The 20385-nt window shown below is 44.9% G+C and overlaps 1 long non-coding RNA gene across 1 annotated transcript; it reads right to left on the minus strand.

Moving 5' to 3' along the window:
- Window positions 1-14766: 14766 nt before the first annotated feature.
- On the minus strand, window positions 14767-19918 carry LOC141730632 (uncharacterized). Its single transcript, XR_012582218.1, has 3 exons — window positions 19021-19918; window positions 15917-16133; window positions 14767-14853 (listed from the first exon to the last, which is right to left on the minus strand). It is a non-coding gene; the product is annotated as an uncharacterized LOC141730632 (long non-coding RNA).
- Between the last annotated feature and the right edge of the window lie 467 nt (window positions 19919-20385).

The raw sequence follows: 20385 nt of genomic DNA on the forward strand, positions 1-20385 counted from the left end.
AGCAGTCCTGAACAATGCAGCATCCTCCCCACATCAGGAGAACACTTCCAAGCCTTGCCAGCTGTCTCCTCCCACCCAGACCTTGTCCCCCAGTTCTGGGAGCAGCTGCCAGGGCTGGCTGAGAGCTGTCCCTTGCGGGCAGCAGAGTCCCTGCCCAGCACAGCGCCCTGGGCTGCAGGACCCTGCTCTGCAGGACAGCCCTGGGCACCCCTGGCTGCTCTGCACAAAGAGACAATCAGAGAATGTACTCACAGGGTCTGTAGGCATTGCGATGTTCCAGCTTTAGGAAATCACTCCAGGAGCTGCAGCTGCATTGTCCTCCAGCCAGAGGTTCCTGTGCCAAGGGCTGGCAGTGATTGTGCCCCAGGCACTTCTCAGCACCTTCCCAGCCCTGACTGATTGAAGCTCTCTGTGCCTCTGTGCTGTGCCTGGGGTAGCTGCAGGCAGTGCCCCAGCCCTGCTAGGCTGGCAGAAGAGCTGCTCATCAAGAGAAATGTGCTTTTGAAGCTCTTCTTGATTACCAGGAGCTGTCTCATTGCCAGGAGCCCAGCCCAGCTCAGCAGCACAGACACAGCACAAGGACTTTAATGAGCCTCTGGGGCTTTGTGCTTAGGCCCTGAACATCAGTCCCTGAGAGGGAGCTGAAGAAACCTCTCCAGAACTCCAAGTCAGAATCACACTCCAAAGTTTCTTGGACTTTTAATGGGTCCCACTGAGGGATGCGACTGAGAAAGTGTCCCCAGGCCCCAGGCAGAGCAGAGAACTGGAGGCAGTGATGACAGGTGGGGACCAAGAGGAGCTAAGTCCTGATGCCCTGGGGCATAGCAGGGTCTGTGCCACCCTGTGAGGTGGGTGTGAGGAGGGCTGTGAGGAGACAACTTGTCCTGAGGCCCTGGGGCCTCCTGGCACAGCCCCAGCCAGGCTGGGCACTGTCAGACCCTTGTCCTGCCCTCAGCATCCCCCCCTAGCCCACATCCCAGTGGCCTCAAGGATCTGCTGGAAGGAGTCCCTGGGGAGTCTTGGCCAGGAGTGGCCCTGGAGGCTCCTGAATGCTTCCAGGGACTGCAGGTTTTTCAAAGGACTTTGGCTTTTGCCTTGGAGTCTCTGAGAGATTTGTGCAGTCATGGCCCCAATTATCTGCTTTAATGAGTCCCTTGAGAGCTTTGTACTGACAATCAGAGGGGCTCATTAATACTTTGAGATACTCAAGGTTTTTACAGTACTTTGGATGTTCCTTTCCACTCTGAATATCTGAGAAGTGTTTTTTCCAATTCTGGCCTCCAATTCTCTCCTCCAAGGAGTCCATGAGGATCCTGTGTTTGGGATGGACCTCAGTGGGACCCATTCATGCTCTGAGACACTCTGAGTTTTTTCTCTGAATTTGACTCCTGGAACTGTTTGCGCAATCTCAAGCCCTGAGGTTCAAGGGCTCAGCTCCAAATGCACAGTGAGCCTCATGAGGATCAATCAAGTCCTGACAAACTGTGGCTCTGCCGTGATTTCCCTCTAGTCTGGAGCAGTTCATCAGGAAGGTTTCCTTTTACAGTTATGGATAAATATTTCAAGGACCTTCTAAGAAATATGTATTCCTATTTTAAAGGCTGCCTTTTATTGCTTTTCCTTTACTACAAGAGGTGATTGCAGCATTCTGTGATTGATATTGATCCAGGGTCTCTCCTAAGGAGGTCTGGCCATGTCAGAGAAATTGTACCTTGAGAGCTGACCCAGTGTGGACAATCTTGCCCCACATTCCCCAACCCCATGTTAGAAACGATTTTCACTTTCAAAAATTTAAATGGTTTATTAAGACCTTATGAAAATACAATAAAAGACTGAATAAAGAAAAGGATACAATGCCAGGAGCAAGGGATTCAGTCACCATGTGCTCATCTACAAAATGTATGTTCTGTCTTTTACACCTCTAGCCCCTCACAAAGTCTTGTCAATTGACTCCTTCTTTACTGTCCAGTGGTGGAGATCACTGTCTTACACCTTGATTGGAGGTCAGCTGCTGCCACAGTAACAAGCCAACCCTCCCAAATGCCCCAAATACTGAGGCCATCCTGTGATAACAATGCAAGAGGGAGGGGAAGGATAACTATACATCTACAAAACTTCTCTTAACATATATTTATTATTCACCCCTTAATTGTGCTAGTCAACCATAGGATTACTCATCTATAACAAAACCCCTTTTCTTTTTCTAGAAGTCATTTTTCTTGAAAAATTAAGTAAAAAAATTTCTCTCTCTCTTGAATGAGTTGCACCAGCATCTCTTGATGTGAGCAAGGACAGTGGGAACAGGAGAAAAAATCTCAGGTTTTCCTTAGACACATTTTGTTTACTTGGAATAAACAAAAGGGCATCACAGCAGTCCAGTATGGCTTTGACTCCCATCTACAATGCCTATGTGGCTGCTACCCATAGTCAGTGTATCTTAGGGGTGAATACAGAGGCCAACTCGGTCCTGCCCTCCAGTCCCTGTTGAATTAAAAGACAACTGAGCAATGATAGAGATCTGGTATGGCCTTTTGTCCCTACCTTACCATGCCTACGGATTGCTACCCACCACAGGGCTATCGAGGCTTCTTGGAAGCAAACAAAGGGGCCAACCCAGTCTTGCCCTCCTTCCTTTGTCTTATTTTCCTAAATAAGTTGTCCCATTGCCTTTTACAGTCCTTTTTGTACTTCTTCTGAACAGATGCTCGTAATTCTCACCCATGAAAACAGGAAGACAGTTCTCGAGCTGGTTGGTAGAAGCTTGACTCTACTTTTGGGCGTGTTGATGTTTTTCTGGTTGTCTTTCAGTCTCTGATTGAGAATCAATCTTGTTTCACCCAGCCTGATGTTACAGTCCACTCTTTCGGTTCTTCTTCTGGCCTTTGACTCTGTTGCCGTGAGTCCATCCCCACTCTGCAGTTTGCACGGCTGATTTGGTGGTGAGCAGTACCTGAAAGGGACCTTCCCACTGAGGAGTTAGAGGCTGATCTCTCCATGACTTAATCATCACCGAATCTGGGTTTAATATTATGGATTCTGATATCCAGGTGGTAGTTTGAGGAATTGCCCCTTTATGTCTTAGTCCTTCTAAGGTTTGTGCGATGGACATCACTTATTTCTTGGCATTGGCTTCCCCTTCCTCATAGGTGGCAACCTTCTGGGGTAAGGTCAGGAAGGGTAACCCAAACATCATTTCATAGGGTGACACCCCCAGATCTGGCTGGGGTTGAGTTCTAATTCTTAATAAGGCCAAAGGGAGACATTTTATCCATGACATCTGGATTTCAATCATTATCTTAACTAGAGCTCTTTTAAGAATTTGATTCATTCTCTGAACCTAACCAGAACTCTGTGGATGCCTTGGAGTGTGTACTTCCCATTTCTCTCCCAGGGCCTGAACAACTTTCAGCAATATCCTTGATGTGAAATGAGTTCCCCAGTCCAAATCAATCCTGTTTGCCATCCCATATCAAGGAATGATTGATTCTAGAAGTGTTTTACTCACAACATTGGCATTGGCTTTCACAGTGGGTACCACCTCTACCCAATGAGTCATGTGATCTATGATCACTGGCAAAAATTTCCACCATTGTACCTGGAGAAGCTCAGTAAAGGCTTCTTGGATGTTTTGGAAGGGCCTTAAGGCTAGCTCTCCCCCTCCTCTGGGTATTTTCCTCATGATTTTCTTATTTACTTGTTGACATATCACACACTGTTCAGTTACTTGCTTAGCTATTCTGAAAATTCCTATGCATCCCCAGTCCCTTAGAAATTGATCACTTAGCACTTGTGTGTACCCCAATGTGTTGTTCCATGTATGCCTTCCAGCATTTTCTTGGCAAGGGTTTTATTCAAAATTTGCCTTCCATCTGCTAATCTCCACTTCCCTTTGTTATCATTCTTGGCTCCTCTTTTAATGAGTTCTTCCTTTTCTGTTCGACTGAATACAGGGACTTTTTGCATTTCTCTCATGGGTGTTAATACTATTATTAGTTTTTCTGTCTCTGATTCAGTTGCATTTTAAGCTGCTAAACTGGCTAAATTGTTCCCTTGCACCCCTTTTTGGTGTCCTTCAACATATACCACCACTACTTCCTCTGGTAAGGTTTCTAACTTTTCTAGGACAAATTTTTTGTGAATCAGTCCCTTTCCGTTTGAATTTAATACCCTCCTCTCTCCCCAAATTTTTCCAAAGGTATGCACTACTCCAAAAGCATATTTTCAGTCTGTTAGCGTTCAAAAACACATAATCACGGAGGGATTATATGCGGTGCTTTTATTAAGAGCTCTGGGTGTCAGGGGTATATTCAACCCAAATCTGACTCTGACCATACATCAGAAATGATCATGTTTTTATACTCTATCGTTATATAACTTTCATGTTAATTATTAAACTTATATTGTTCTATTGTATACATAAATTTAGCCCCCCTCTGAATTTCCAGCATAGTTTCTCATTATTCTTCTTATGGTTATATAATAATTGTATTTCATTACTAAACAATCATCACATCTAACAATTATATAATTCATCATGCTGCTTACACAGGTGCAGTTGATCTGGGAAAGCACAAAGCTTAACATTTTAGATTCTATGTTTAACTTTTTCCAGGGCTCCACTATCATTGTCCCCCCTTTGAAAGCATTTTCACTTCACTTCATAGGTGTAAATGTTTTCACTTGATACAGTCCTTTATTCCTCAGTTCGTATTTGGTTCTTCAAATCCAGGGTTGATGTAAACATTGTCGTGGATGCTATTACAAACTGGAGAACCAGAAGATGGTGGGCCTGGATCTCGAGTTAGTGCCTTTATTATCCTCCGGTTCCAGGACGTTTTCTTCTGTATCTCTCCCTTTAAGATGCTGTAAACTAACCAAGTTGCTAAGAATACAATTAGTAAGATTATCACACTCTCAATTATAGATTTAATCCATGAACTCACAATTCCACCCTAATCCTTTAAAGATTTTTCCTAACCAGCTTGTAGCCAAATTCTTTTGCTCTTCTTGTGCTTCATGCTCTATTTGTTACAACTGATTGATGTCATATTCTACATTTGCATTTTCATTTGGGATACGAACGCAGCAATGATCCACTTGTCCCTTGAAGAATCCACATACTCCATGCTCTTTCAGGAGTAACATATCTAGCGCTAATCGATTTTGTAAAGTCATTTTTGTGGTGGCTTGTAATTGTATATTTAATTATTTAAATCCTTCCCGGGTGACTGTTGCCAGTCTACCTACCTGACCTGTAAGTTTGTGTAGCATCTCTCTACTCTGATAGTTTGCTATAGGACCAAGCAATGACTCTAGGGCCCATCCAAATTTCACTCCACTAGAGGATTCTTGCCAAGTGTCATCTGGATTTTCATTGTCTAGAACTTCTCGTCTTGCTCTTATCTGCAGAAGTTCATGTTTTCCATTAAATGGGGACTTTTTCCAAAACGGACATAAGGTTGGGAAGCCTAAAGTAATCTCCTTTACTTTCCCATCTACAGGCAGATGTGTTGTCCAGGTACCATCACTTGCTGCCCATACAAATTGTCCTGGACCTCGGATTGTAATCCTGGAACACCCTATAATTACTCTGTAATTCACTCTGCCTTGTTTATGTTTGATCCCCCTGCAAGCACAACCAATTTGTAGGGCTATTGCCAGGGGTGGCATCTGTTTTATCTCTACATCATCTGAAGTGCAGTCATAAGTTTTATTACATGCCCACCAACTTGCTTTGTCTGCCCTCATTCTGCTACTAGTGTCAGTGTTTGTTATTGCTGGATCTGTTTCATTCTTGGGGTCTTCCCACTTAATACATCAAGGGGTGTTTGCCATATATTGGAATCTTTGAAGAATACTCACAGACGACGCACTGTCCCAAGGCTCTATCTGATCTTTCCTATCCTTGGCCTCACGTTCCCATACCAGAGTGGTTTCTGTAACTTGCCTCAATTCGGGTACCTCTTTACATGTAATTGTTTTGTTCTTTTGTATTTCAGGTAGTTTTGATGTTATGATTCCCCAATTTACTGGGTCTCCTGCTGCCTGTGGTATTGGCAGACAGGCAGTTATTCGGCTGGTATTTTGCATTTTGGCAAAATCTTTGATTAATCCAATCATTACATTCTCAGCCCGAACTGCATTAGAAACCTTTATCACCTGTGTTTCTGTTTGTACCTCACTCTTCATTCTAGAATGAAGAGTGGTTAGTTGATCATTTTGCATTCCACATCCCAAAGATATTAATAACCATAACGTTAGCACAATTACTGATAGCATTCTGAAAGCAATTAAACACATCTTATCTGCAGCCTTTGTTCATTCCAGAGTTTATACAGTCTGTGATCCAGGATGGACTTTCTTCACTCGGGTAAAGTCGATCCAGGGTTCCATGCCAGCTACTTTGACTGCTGTAAAGGTGGTCAGTAGTACCTGATGGGGTCCACTCCACTTTTCTTTCAGCGGTTCCTCGTTCCAGTTCTTGATGTACACCTCGTCTCCTGGATGTATGTTATGGGCTGGGTTCTCGAGAGTCAGTGGTCTATTCCACACGAGGATACTCCGGAGCCGAGCTAAAGTTTTCCCAAGAGACAGAACATAATTACACACTTCCTGCTTTCCTGTGATGTGTACATTAGGGTTAGGCTCAGGATATTCATATGGTTTCCCATACAATATCTCATAAGGACTGACTGTCATCCCACTCAGAGGCTTTATCCGAATCCTCCACAGTGCTATTGGCAAAGCCTGGGGCCACTGCAATTTGGCTTCTTGGCATATTTTACTGATTTGCCTTTTTAGTGTCTGATTCATCCTCTCTACCTTTCCACTTGACTGGGGTCTCCACGGTGTGTGGAAGTCCCAAGTTATCCCCAGCAATGTACTTACCTTTCTTACTACTGTAGCTATGAAATGGGGTCCCCTATCTGATGATACCCCTAGGGGTACCTCGAATCTGGGAATAATCTCCTGTAGTAACCACTTAACTGTTTCATTTGCTTGGTTCGTGTGACAGGGAAGGGCCTCTGGCCACCCAGAGAATGTGTCAACCCCCACTAACAGGTATTTGTATCCTCGAGTCCTTGGTAGTTCTACAAAATCTACCTGCCAATAGTCTCCTGGCTCTATTCCTATCCGAATTCTTCCTAACTGTGCCTGTTGCCTGGCCACCGGGTTGTTTTTCAAGCAGATATTACATTTTGACATTACTGATTTTGCCATTGTTAACATCCGTACTGAAATTAAACTCTGCTTTAGTAATTTTACCAATGCCTCTGCTCCCCAGTGACATTCGTTATGTTTAATTTGTAGAACTTCTCTCATTATCAAGGGGGGTACCACTATTTGTCCTTGTGCGGTCACATAACATCCCTCTGAATTCTTTTGTGCATTTAGTAAACGTGCCAGTCTCTCATCTTCTACTGAATATTTTGGTTTTGGAGGCAAATTGAATTGGGATACATTAAGCTTCAAAGGTATCAATGCCATTGTTGTTTGTACCTCTTGAGCAACCTGTTGGGCTGCCCAGTCTGCCTTTCGATTTCCCTTACAGATTTTGGAGTTTCCTGATTGGTGTGCTTTGCAGTGTATTATTGCCATTTGTTCAGGTTTTTGTACTGCCTTTATCAATTACAGGACTGCATCCTGATGTTTAATGTGAGTACCCCGAGAAGATAACAGTCCTCTTTCTTTCCACAGTGCTCCCTGTACATGCACCACTCCAAAAGCATATTTTGAGTCAGTCCAGATATTTACCTTTTTCCCTTCACTTAATTCTAGTGCCCTGGTTAAAGCAACCAGCTCTGCCTTCTGGGCAGATGTATTTGGTGGTAATGCCTTTGCTCCACTACTGTATTGACTGTTGTTACCGCATATCCAGCGTATCTGGTTCTGTTTTCCACTAAGCTGCTCCCATCTGTAACCAGCTCCCACTCCGGCTGCTCTAGTGGGACGTATTTCAGGTCTTCTCTTGCTGAATAGGTGTACTCTATTACTTCTACACAGTCATGTTCTAATGGGCCTTCTTCAGTTGTGGTACCTAGGAACAAAGCTGGATTCAAAAGGTTAGTTGTTTTTAATGTGACATCATCCTGCTCAGTCAGGACTACCTGGAATTTCATCATCCTGCTGGGAGATAGCCAATGGCCCCCCTTTTGTTCTAAGACAGCAGTTACCATGTGTGGTACATAGACATCTATGTGCCCTCCCATAGTAAGTTTCCTGGCTTCTTGTATCAGGATCACAGTAGCTGCGACTGCCCGCAGACATGGGGGCCACCCAGCACTTATGTTGTCGAGTTGTTTGGAAAAGTAGCCCACCGGCCTTTTCCAGCTTCCCAGACAATGTGTCAGGACTCCTAGTGCTAGGCGCAGCCTTTCATGTACAAACAGCTGAAAATCTTTAGACAGATCAGGTAACCCCAGTGCTGGAGCACTTGTCAGTGCTTCCTTTAATTTTAGGAAGGCTTCTTTCTGTGGTTTGCCCCAGGTGAATGGCTGCATCTTCTGAGCTTCATACAGGGGTTTCGCAATCAGTCCATAGTCCATGATCCACAAGCGACACCATCCTGCCATCCCGAGGAAGACTCGCAGCTCATGTAAATTCTGGGGCTCTGGAATAGCACAAATAGCTTGGATACGGTTAGTACCTAGTTTTCATTGCCCTTGTGAAATTTCACATCCCAGGTAAATCACAGTCTGTTGTGTGATTTGTGCCTTTGCTCTGTATACTTTATAGCCTCCCATTCCCAGTGAATTTAAAATCTCAAATGATTACCTTTCTTGGTTGCTCTTTCTTCTGTAGCTATTAGTATATCATCAACATACTGCAACAATAAGTACTGGTCTCTTGGTACTTGCCCATTTTCAGTCCAAATCTCCAGTTCCTTTGCCAGTTGGTTTCCGAATAGGGTCGGCGAGTTCTTGTAGCCTTGTGGGAGTCGTGTCCAGGTGAGCTGGGTCTTTCTTCCGTTCCCTGGGTTTTCCCACTCAAAGGCAAACAGTTTCCTACTTTCTTTGTCAAGGGGGATGCAGAAAAAAGCATCTTTTAAATCAATTACGGTAAACCATTTATATATCTCCTTTACGGATGTTAGCAATGTATAAGGATTTGTTACCACTGGATAAATGTTCTTTGTTATTTTATTTATTGCTCTCAAATCCTGCACTAATCTATATTCACCATTTGGCTTCTTTACTGGAAATATTGGTGTATTAAATTCTGATTCACATTCTTCTAAAATTCAGTATTTCAAGAATTTCTCAATAATCTTTACTATTCCTTGCCGTGCTTCTGGTTTTATGGGATATTGTTTGACTTGTACAGCCCTTTCCCCTTCTTTTAACTCTAAATGCACAGGTTGTGCCAATTTAGATTTCCCTGGTATATCTGTCTCCCATACAGAGGGAATCACTGCATCTTCTACCTCCCTAGGGACAGAGGGAACAGGTTTTTCTTTGATCATTAATATCTGTCCCGTCTTTGATTCAGGTATTTTCTTTATAAGCTCTCCATTTTCAAAGGTTATTACCGCATCAAGTTTTGCTAGCAAATCTCTCCCTAAAAGCGGAATTGGACACTCAGGTACATATAAAAATTTGTGTTATAACCTTGTTTCCAAAACACAAATCTAGGGGTTGCAGGAGGGGCCATTTGTCCTCTTTGCCTGTAGCGCCAACTATTGTCATTTCCTTGTCCCCAATTTGTCCTTGCAAATCATTCAATACAGAAAAAGTAGCTCCCGTATCTATTAGAAATCTGACCTCTTTATGCCCTAACTGTATATTTACAACAGGTTCCTTAACTTGTTCTCCCGGTTCTACGTCTAGTCAACTGGTATACTCCCCCAGGACCATCTCCTTGGTAGCCTGCTGGAACTGATTGCCCTGGTCAAACTGGTTATTCAAACTTGGGCAATTTCACTTCCAATGTCCCACCCCCTTGCAATACGCACATTGATTCAGGCTTAACCCCTGGGTAACTGGTCTCCTTCCCCGACCATTCCTGTTACGCCCCCTGAAATTTGGGTTCCCTCTCCCCTGCATTACTGCCAAAAGATTCTGCTGCTGCCTTTTACTAGCTTCTTTTTCCCGATTGTTATATACCTTCCAAGAAACCTGGAGTAACTTATCCAAATTCCTTAATTCTTCCCCTTCTAATTTTTGCAATTTTCTACGAATGTCATCCTGTGATTGACCCAAGAATATGAGAGTGAGCTGAACCTTTGCTTGCTCTGTATCCATTTGGAGGTCTGTATATTTCCTTGCTACCTCCTTAAGCCTCTCCAAAAACGCAGTGGGAGATTCTTTCTTTTCCTGTTGAACCTCATATAGTTTAGACCAATTTATAGTTTTGGGCACAGCATTCTGAACTCCTGTTTGAATCCACTCTTGGTATTTCCGTAATCTCCTCATATCGCACAATACATTAGGGTCCCAATTTGGATCCTCAATTGGGAAATTCACATCTAAATTCCCTGTTACCAGCCCATTTCTAATATCTTCTCTTGCCCTCTCTTTGGGTGCCTTAAGTACCATTTCTTTTTCAGTAGAATCCATCAGAGTATCTAATATTACTTGTATGTCAACCCAGTCAGGATTTTGAGTTTTCATAACCATTTTTACTACGCGTGCCACTTTATCAGGATTTTCTTTTTAAGTTCCGGCTGACTGTTTCCAAATGACTAAGTCTGCTGGGGAAAAAGGCTCTTTTACAAATACTGGCCCTTCCACTCCGACACCTTGTCGCAAGAGGGCAATCACAGTCCGTTTTTGTTTCCTTATGCCATCTCTATGCACAACTGGGGCAAGCTTTGCACGACTCCGGGTTCTATGGGCTATTGGGGTCACTGATTCATTACCATTGCTATCTTTTTCACTCGCATACCTCTTTTCCCTTTCTATCACAGTTAGGTTTTGTTCATCTTCTGAGGAAGAGGGATCGAGTGATGATGGGAGAGGAGGATAAAGAGGGAAAGGTGTACTAGATGAGACAGGTTCAGGGGTAGGTGGGTGAGGAGCAGGTAGTGGGATAGGGACAGATTAAACAGGTGGGATAGGGTTAGGTTCTCTTGTTCCTATTGGAGCTACGTGTAAATCAATATCTGTATAATTTTCCCTACTCAAGCTTTCTCTTAACGCCAAGTGTTCTAAACAACATTCCTCACAAACCCCACACTTTGCAGATGTTTTAACCACTAATAATCCACATTCATCCTGCCATTCTGGCTTTCCCCGTAAGTAAAAAACCAGATCAACATATGGGACTTCATCCCATTTTCCTTCTTGTTTACAAAACTACATTACCCACGAAATAGTGTTATATTGCAGAGTACCGTATTTTGGCCATTTTTCACCATTCTCCAAAGCATATTCTAGCCACCATGAATTACAATAATCAATCAACTTAGTTTTACGTAATCCTTCCCCAAAGTTACCTTGTTTCCAATGTGCTAATAAGCACCCCAAAGGAGAATTTTGCGGGATAGGGGTGTTACTGCCCAAAATCCCTTTAAGTTTCTCTATTTCAAAAATACCACAAATGCTGAACCCGCAACGCTTTCGCGATTGTCTTACGGAACGGCGCCTAGGCTTAAACCAACAGGAATTCCTTTAGCCCAGCCAAGCATAGATTTCGCTGCGTCTTATTGGCAGGCATCCAAACCAAAGTAAAAAGCACCTTACCTTTCTCCCGGAGACGTTTGTGAGCGGCGGAAGCGGTCACGGCCGATGGGCTCCCCGAGAATCCCTCAGTGCTGGCTGGAGCGTGATCGAGTCGCGAACTCGCTCAGCAGCACTCACAAGGCGCCCATCTAGGTTCGCCAAAAGGTTACCGTTCAAAAACACATAATCACGGGGGATTATATGCGGTGCTTTTTATTAAGAGCTCTGGGAATCGGGGTATATTCAACCCAAATCTGACTCCAACCATACATCTGAAATGATCATGTTTTGTACTCTATCGTTACATGACTTTCATGTTAATTATTAAACTTATATTGTTCTATTGTATACATAAATTTAGCCCCTCTCTGATTTTCCAACAGAGTTTCTCACTATTTTTCTTATGGTTATATAATATTACATTTAATTACTAAACAATCATCACATCTAACAATTATATAATTTATCATACTGCTTACGCAGATGCAGTTGATCTGGGAAAGCACAAAGCCTAACATTTTAGATTCTATCTTTAACTTTTTCCAGGGTTCCACTATCACCCATGCCTTGACTAGGAAATGTGACGGAGAGAGCGCGGTCAGATGCACACCCTTCCTTAGGATTTTGTCATTTTTTGCACAGCACAAAAGGCAAATCCAGAGGTGTCCAACTCAGCGCTTCCTCAGCTTTCTGGAGAACATCTCGCCTTCACCAGCCCAGCATTTTGGAGAGGTTTTCCCGCACATGTGGAGGCTTGCTGGCAGCACATTCCTTCAGCTGGGTGCCCATCACCTTGCAGAGGGCAGAGGCCAGCTTGGTGGCCACGGTGCGGACGTTGGTGCTCCGCACAGGCAGTGCCTTGTTCCCCAGGCAGGACCAGAGCACGGGCAGGGCGTCGCGCTGGGCGACTTCAGGGCTCCTGGCATGAACCCCCTGCACAAGCACTGCCGGGACAGAGACACAGCTCCTTACCCACCAGCCTCACTGCAAACAAGGATCTGCCTCTGCTTCTGCTTCTTGCCAGCCTCTCTGGCCAAGAGCAGCAAAATAGCACCCAGAGCCCCTTGGTCCAGAAACGGGAAAAGCAGCTGATCATCCTGGAAACAGAACCACCAATCCCTCAGCACTAATTGCTCCAACCAGAGCCCTTGTCCTGTGGCAGACTTCCTACCTTTACTAAATTATTTCACAATCTCTTTCTGCATGAACAATGAATGAAATGTCAAATTGCCTTTGATTTCCATTAAGAAGATGTCTAAACTCACACTGAAGATTTGGAAATGTACCATAGAGAGGAAATGGAGAGACTTCTAATAAAAGGGATGATTCAATTTTTGTAACTTTGATGCGAAGTGCCAGATGCCTAATCTGGCTCTTCCCTGTGCTCAGTGGCACACAGCAAAGGGCAGGATTAGAACACACCTCAAAACTCCAGCCCACCAGAGATGGCTGCTGCCTGACAGCTGGATGAGAAACATCAGTGACCAGCTGGTGTCTTTGGCAGAATGCTTTTGGGGCTTCCAACAGAGCTGTTTCAAACCTCAGGGCATCTCTAGAGAATTACCCAGACCCCATTGCCTTGGCATTTGGGCATCTCCACATTTTAATGCCACTTCCCCTCCCAATGTTACTGGCATTTTTTCTTATAATGTCCACTCAAATAGGGGCATAGAGAAAGAAAAATGCTACACAGGGGACTGAAATGTAACCAAAACACGAGTGTTTTCTCATACTGTCTCTGAAATCTCTCTGCCCATTTTCTGAACTGAACTGTATCAAACACGGACAAATGTTTACTGGCAACAGGCTCCTTGCAACAGGCAGATTTGGCTCAGAGATGATAACCTGAAATGCTCTGGAGACCATTCTTATTTTCTGATTGGACAAAATGTTATTCATCAGCAATTTAATATTCTGTGGCGGGAGAGACTTCATTTTCTCTATGCTGTTAATCCACCAGCAGACATCAACATTGAAAGAGTTACTGCAAGTACCCAAAACCAATTCTGCTAAGCAGAAAAGGGTTATGGTACCCATTTTACAATGGGAATTCATTTGAATTTAAATGCAATTAAAGACATCAGTGACTACTGAATGTGAGGAACAGCTGTCCAGTCCTGCTAAATCTCAGAGAGAGCATTTGCTTTTTCTAAAGTAGTCCTAATTTATGGTTAATTCCTTTATTTGAAAAAGAGATCAAAAGAAGTGCTAAACTGAATGCCCTATTCCTGGAGATCTATATTTTTCAAATGCTCTTTAAAGGGTATTTGACATTCCCAATCCCTGAACATGCCCTTTTGAGATTCCTAATGAAGACACAAAGTGTATTAAACCTTGCATTTAAAGATGTTGGCATAATTAGCAGTGGATTTAGCCCCAGTTAAAGCAAGGCTATCAATCATCTTCCCTGCTATATATTGGGATTATCCTTTTTCCATTCCTTGGCTATTGCTGACACAGCAAGCTGCTCCGAGGAATCAATTATCAGCTGCATTTGTAGCATTTTGGACAGCGCTGACACAGGTAGACACTGTTTGCACACCCTGAAAGGCTCAGTCCAAGGCCACTGTGACAGCACAGGCAGGGAGCCTCAGCACTCTGCTTCTGTCCTGTGCCCCAGAGGCTGCCTTGCACTAAACCTGTGCCTCTGATACCTCTTTTGAGTTCTGACCTAAGCTGTGACCCCCAGGCTCTGCACGGTTCAGCCTCAAAACTTTCCAAGGGAAAAACAAGAATTCTGTGAGGACAAAACAAACGGATGCCCTGAAACAGCATTTGCCACCATTTCCCCTCAAAGACCACAGATGTCCCTGAGCTCCCCAGAGAGGAGCCAGCTGGGGCATTTTTAGCCCTCCCTTTGCTGGAGGTGGTTCTGAGATGCCCCAGTGAGAGCTCAGCCCCAGGCCCAGCGCTGCCCCCATCTCAGATGCTGCCCAGCTCTGCAGCAGCCAGGGAAAACCTGCCAAACCCACCTGCCTTGGCCATGGGGCAGCAGGGACAAGCTCAGCACCTCCTGGTTTGGAGGAGCTGCTCTGCTGTCTGCTCACAGGCATTCCCTGTAAATGCTCCCTGGGAAGAGCTCTTGGCTCAGAAGGGGAGGCCATACCTGTGATACGCTCGGTGACATCCAGCAGGGCTTGGCCACTCAGGTGATTCCATTGGTAGCTGAACTCTTTCAGCAGTGACACTTTATCTACAAGGGAAACACATGTTTCTGCTCACTTTGCTCAGGTAATAGAAGAAAGGGCAGGGCTAACCCCATTTTATAAAATAAAGTACATTTCTGGTGATTTTTGAATCTTTTCTTCTTTCCTTCCAGCATACTTGGCAGGGTTTTAAATTCCAAAAGAAAAGCTCTCCTTTCACATTTGTAAATCCAAACTTGTCTGCTGTAGCAGGAGCTGTGTTAAAACATTTCACATCAGGGACCTCAAGAGTTCAGTCACATGGAAGCAGTGAAAAGGTTTTGCATCCCAGAGCAAAAAGGAAGAGCCCCTTACTTGGGACACAGAAAGGCACTGAGTCAGGCAGTTCCTGCGTTCACAGAGCAGCTGGGGAGGAGAAAGTGGAAACTCCTCTTGAAGACCTGCCTCTTCAACACTCCTTTTTTCAGGCATATTTCCCCAGTGCAGCATTCTCAGAGCTGACATAAATGTGTGTGGCAAAGGAATTTAGAGCAGCCCTTGCCTATGTAGTTAATTGCTGTGGCCATCTTGGCCCATGCAAAACAACAAGTGGAACAAGGCATCATTGACAACTGGGTTTATACCTGTTTGTTATAAAGAAATGAACTTGGTGAATCATCAGTTCCCCTTTAAAAACAGAAGACAAAGAAGAAAAGTGGAAAACAGGCAGCTAATGCCTCTAATGCAGAGCCTCCCAGGTGGCTGCTCTGCAGAAGCTCTGATGGGTCAGTGTCCCTTCATTCCCACAGCAAAGCTGTTCATTTGGGAAGTCAGACGGGGCCCAAGCAAACTCCAAACCCCCTTTGCCTCTGAACTGTAGCAGAGCTGCAGTCCAGGACTTGCCTTTCAGACAAGCAGCACAGAGCCAAGGGCTCCTGGGACTGTTGGGAAATGCTGATCCCATTCCAGCCTGTTGGGGATGGTGCATAAGGACTGCACCTGCACAGCCTCTGGTGGGTGTCAGCTGCAGTGTTCCACAGACAAGAGCAGCTGTCGAGGCTCTCAGCGCTCTCTTGTGCAGGAGAGACAGAGAAGAAACTGAGGAGAGTCCCTGCCAGGGCTCAGCCTTACCCAAATGAGCAATGGATTATTCCACTGCTTTCACAGCTGCCCCACGAACACTGGGATCCTTTGAGTTCAGGTTCTTTGTTATTCCCTCAACCAAACCAATGATCACTGGGTTCACGGCATCTTTCAGGGCTCCTGTGATTTCAGCCAGCACATCCAGCGCCCTCTGCTTCACCTTCTTGTGGCGGTCAGATATTCTCATGACAAAATATTCAAAAATCTGTGAAGAGAGCAAGCAATGTGAAAGCTGGATTCAAATGTCCTTGTTTGAAGAGTGGCTGTAGCAGTCAGCAATGTCAAAGATGAAAGTGATCCTTTCTGTCAGGTCAGCACTCGATTGCACAATTTCACTATTTTCCTGTGGGCCACTCACTGGAATGGTGGTGCAACCTCATGCTGGTTGAAAGATTTTCCTCTGTTTTTAAGAGGTTTGGCTGGGGACAGAATAGTTCCTATGGTATTTCTCTCCATCTATAAATCATTAAATCAATTCCATTTACTAATGCTAAAGAGTACCTTTGCTTTGAATGGAAGCAGATGTTTACAATGCCTGGTTTTCTATACAGTTGCCTCAAGTACTGAGGGCAATTATGATTTTGCCAAAACTATGGCTGGAGGAGATCTAAGTTTTCTTTTGTTTGTCTGAGAGCCAGTGTCTGGAGAAGTGCAGGGCTCTGATCAACTCTTCCAGGATCCAGACCATTTCTCTAAGTAACAGGTGGACTTCTCAAATGTAATGTGCTGTACAGCTCTCATTAGAACAGGTTCAGTCCCTTGACAGCCACATTATCAGGCACATTTCCGTGGAAAAAGGGAAAAAGCAGCTACTGGGAGGAGAAGGCAGAGATGAGTCCTTAGCTGTTTTCCTCCTTTTCCAAAGAGAAAAACAGACCCCCAAGAAGGGTGAGCACTGTCTTTACCAAGAGGAAAAGGAACAAGGATGGAAATGAGTAGCCAGAGCTGTGACAAGATGGAGTGTATAGAAGTATTGTTAAAAAAAGCAACTGGATTTAAACCAACCCAGCCTGATACTTCTCTTCCCTATGCAAACCCATTTGTGGTCTAGAGAACAATTGCCGTGATTTCAGGGGCTGGATTCCCTTCCCTTCACCCAACTGGGAGTAGGAGAGAGCAGCTGTTACACCAGCAGAAAGTTCTGCCATCATCTGATGAACAGCAGCAATAGGCACCTGCCAGACAAATACAGCTGGACTGAAATAACTTGTCCTGAAGCCTGGACCTGAATTACATTTGTCCGGGTAAGAGGGACCAGCGTGTCCCAAATGGCCAGGACAGAGTGCCAAGACACATTGAATTAACTTTGCTGCTACAGGCTTAGGAAAGGAGCTAAAGGAAAGCAGGGCAGTATTCCCAAAAGACAGACAGTCACTGTAGTAACTAGGATTGACTTGGACATCTTTTGTAAATTTGGGAATTTTCTTGGACATTACTACTTCCAGTGTCCTTTGCAAAGACTCTGTTATCTTCAGAAGCACAATTCTCACTTAATTGCTTTAGAGGGGGCAGAGTAGGGAGAGCTGGTGGGGGCTTACGCTTAAATGTAAACCCATTTTCTCCACTTTCCCTTTCCTCTTTGTGACTGATTTTGAAAATATTCAAAACTCCACTTTTTCCCTAATAATATCAGTTCCTTTGTGGCCTGCAGATGAACAGGCTGAGGATTAACAGCTGATTCCCAGGAACAAAATGATTCAGCAGAAGAGGAATGAGCTAAAGACAGATTGGGTATCTTTGATTTCATATTAGCAGTGGCAATACTTGCACAAAGGAGACATTTCTCCTGCCAATCACTTACTTTACTCTTAATTCTTGTCAGAATATCTTCCAGGTAACGGGGGGAAAGAGATTGCTCCAAAAGCATTTTAAATTGTTGATGACTGAGCAACATCTTCACCACCTCCTGTCCATAATGCCTAAGGAAGGAAGGAACGAAGGCAGGAAGGAAAGAAGTGAAAGAAAAGTGAACAAACACAGGAAGAGTGTTAACAGAAGAGGCTGATACCTTAAACTCATCAGGGGCAATCCCTGCATGAGAAGGCATTACCTACTCAGCAAAGAGGGAGATTTACCTCACTTGACCCTGCACAGTGCTGTCAGCTGAACACAAGGGGCAAGAGGAGAATGTGGGGCAACAGAAAAATACCATTTCACTCTGAAACTGGGGGTGTGCTTCTGTGGCATCAAAGGATCCCAGGGACCAAGCAAAAGACATCTGCTTTGTTGTCAGAGCCTATTACATGTCTTGCTGCCATTGCACAGTAATTTGCCTTTCTTTAACTGGCAGGGAAGCCAAGACAACACACCTCATGCATCCTCTTGATTATTCTATACTATGTGTATGCACAGGGGCAGCTAGTTGCTCTGGTGTTCTTGGCAGCTATTAACGGGAATTTCATCAACAAAGGAAGGGAATTTTGGCAGTTTGGGTTGATTTTGCCACTAGGAAACCACAGTTTTTTCAAGAAGAAATGTGGAGCTCACTGAGCCAAAGATCACAGCATTCTAGAAATCTTAAGAACAAGTTTAGAAAGACTGAATATGTTGGCTAAAGAGCCCTGAAATATTTCTAGGATAGTCTGAAGTTAATGAGAAATGGATGTTTGGGATCCTTCAGTGATGAACATTAGCCAGCACTTTGGCTTTGTGTTGTGCACCTAAGGGCAAACAAAACTGTTGGACTGGGTGATCTGAGCTCTTTTGATCTCAGTAAAGAATCCTTCAAGCCACAGGAAAAAGGTGGCAATGTTCCTTTTTGCTGGCCCACCTCAGGTTTCCCAGTACAGCCATTTGCCCAGGCAGCCCAGAGCAGTGGTCACAGTGCCAAGGCTGACAGAGCTCAAGAAGAGTTTGGACAATGCTCTCAAGCACATGGAGTGACTCTTGGGGTCACTGCACATGGCCAGGAGATGGACTCGATGACCCTGATAGGTCCCTTCCAACTCAGCATATTCCATGATTCTATGACCCTTATTCACACAGTGAAGTAACTTCATATTCCCTTTGGTTTCCACTCTTGTGTGGTTTCACCTTTATAGCCAGACACAAAACGGTTTTCCTGTTTTGGGAGGTGAAATGAAGATCATTACCTTGTGTCCTTGTGACAGTCCTGAGCAAGCTTCCCTGCCATGTGTGGCAGCCTCTCAGCCCTGGGGGTGCCTGCGAGCTGGGTGACTCCAATTCTCTCCATCAGGGACAGGAGCAGTTGGGCCGCACACTCGCGCACCGGGGCGGGGCGGCTGCTGGGGAGGAGAGAGCAAACCCTGGGCACAGGGACAAGGAGCAGCAGCAGCACCGGCCTTGGCCAGAGCTGCTCCCTGCCCTTGCTGGGGGAAGGAGCCTGGGCTCTCCCTGCGCCTGCAGACACCTGCAGAAGGTTCTGGTCTCAGGGAAACACAAAGGTAGCATTGCACACAAGGCCTGCCTGCACGGAGGAGGGAGAATTCAGTCTCCCTGCACTGTCTGATACTCAGTTTCTTTCACAGTATTTACTCTGAGAAAGATTAAAGAAATAGATGACAAATGAATAATTTAGAAATTAAGGACCATTCATGCTGACCCCTCAGAGGGCACCCAGTACACAGAGCTGCAGCAGGATTGAGGCTCTTTCCACCCATTTATCCCCAAATCTGCAGACCTTTGGAAAACAACAAATGTAGGGAAAATGCATTGTGGGTGGTGAAGTTGCAGAATATCCAGCAATGCAGCCTGTATCTTCTGTGGGGCTTGGCAACGGATCCATCTGAATGTTTTACCCTATTGCAAAGCTGAGGAAAGGGTGGCAGGCAGTTCAGCCAGGCTGTCCTGTTCTAGAGAGCGTCTCTTGTGAAATATCAGGCCCAGCACCAACATTAAGGCAGCATTTGCTTCAACTGTCCCATGGCAGTCAGCCTGTGAAGGTGCCTGCAAAGTGATTCATCATCTCAAGGCTAACATGAAACATCAGTTTGAATAGAAAGTAGAGCTCTAAGGCCAGGACAGACATGCAAGGCTCCTTTGGCAGGAGCTGCACCTGCTGTGCAGGCTGTGCCACAACCGGCAGATTGTCCCCCATGTGCTCCATGCCCCAGCAAGGACCCTCCTCATTTCTCAAGGTAATGGCATCATGAGGAGACATGGTTTTCCCAGGGCCTCTGTGGTTAGAGCTGTGAAATACCAAACACTGCTCACAGCTGCAATTGCAAATGTCCTTCTGCCCACAAAAGCACAAGTGTCTATCCTTGGCCTTTGCAGGCACCTTCCCTTCCCCATCAGTCACCACATCTGGGAAAATCTGACAGACTGGGAGGATTCCAGGAAGCAGCAAGAAGCTGAGTGAGAGGAGCTTTAGTATGGACATCAGGAAAAAGGATTTTTCACCCAGAGGGTGGTTGGGCACTGGAACAGGCTCCCCAGGGCAGTGGTCACAGCACCAAGCCTGACAGGGCTGAAGAAGCATTTGGACAACAATCTCA

Source organism: Zonotrichia albicollis, chromosome 11 (assembly GCF_047830755.1).
Source record: "Zonotrichia albicollis isolate bZonAlb1 chromosome 11, bZonAlb1.hap1, whole genome shotgun sequence".
NCBI lineage: Eukaryota > Metazoa > Chordata > Aves > Passeriformes > Passerellidae > Zonotrichia > Zonotrichia albicollis.